Genomic DNA, 996 nt, shown 5'->3' on the forward strand with positions numbered 1-996 from the left:
GAAAAAGTCTCTGTTGTAGCATTTTGAACATCACTTTCCTTGCATGGGAAATGAATACAATGGTCCTGTGGTTACTGCAGAGTAGTGCCATGGTGAGAACATGTGGAAGCTTACACAAGCACAGTTTCTGTTTAATTCTGAAATTACATTTTCTATATTTGTTAAGTTACAGCATAGCGGGCAATCAGACTTTTCTACCATTCTGTATTCACAGCATAAACAATTTGGCCTATTTTTATTAAACATACCATCTAACTACTACAAAGCTTGCTCATGCTATCATACGTTTTTGGTTAACAGTATCAGCTGTCTATGATCAATGTCCTTGATTGTTGTGTTTATATTTCTCACTAATGGTCGCCCCCTCCTATGCACAAGGAGTTCTGAAACTAGTTGTTCTGGAGAGAATGTCCTGTCACCTGGGAGAGCATGAATGTCTACATTTCAAATTTAACTGCACAAGAACATGCTGTTTTCTTGAATCAGCACTATTCTTGTTATGCGCTAACTGCTTCTGAATTTGTTTCAACAAATATGACAAGGTCTAGGTGGTAAGTACATATATTTGTTAGTTTCAATTAGCAATAATTGCACCTCAGATTAATCTCATTGGCAACAATACTGTCACTGCACAAAGTTACTAGCTTTTGTGCAGCAGCAATAGCTTGTCAATGAAAGATGCTGTCACGGTCTTAAAAAGTTTCAATATTTCAGTATTTACCATTGTCATCTTACCATATAAATGTTTAATACTGTTTTAACTATGATATTCAGTACTGTGTTTTAACTTTGGTTTTGACAGTGTTTCTTAATGCCTAAATGTATGTCATGTTCCTATTCCAACGCTAGTTCTTTTTTTGGTGCTGGTCATTGACCGTAATAAATAACAATATAATAATATGTGTTATTGATGTGTGTCTTTGGGTTGTTTCTGACTTATGATGACCCTATAATGGGGTTTTCTTTGAAATATGTGCTTGAGGTGCTGGTGCCTTT

At 35.5% G+C, this 996-nt stretch overlaps 1 pseudogene; it reads right to left on the reverse strand.

Annotated features, from left to right (window-relative positions):
* Positions 1–520: 520 nt before the first annotated feature.
* LOC132772419 (U4 spliceosomal RNA) lies at positions 521–639 on the reverse strand (annotated as a pseudogene).
* Positions 640–996: the final 357 nt, after the last annotated feature.

Source organism: Anolis sagrei, chromosome 3 (assembly GCF_037176765.1).
Source record: "Anolis sagrei isolate rAnoSag1 chromosome 3, rAnoSag1.mat, whole genome shotgun sequence".
NCBI classification, from domain to species: domain Eukaryota; kingdom Metazoa; phylum Chordata; class Lepidosauria; order Squamata; family Dactyloidae; genus Anolis; species Anolis sagrei.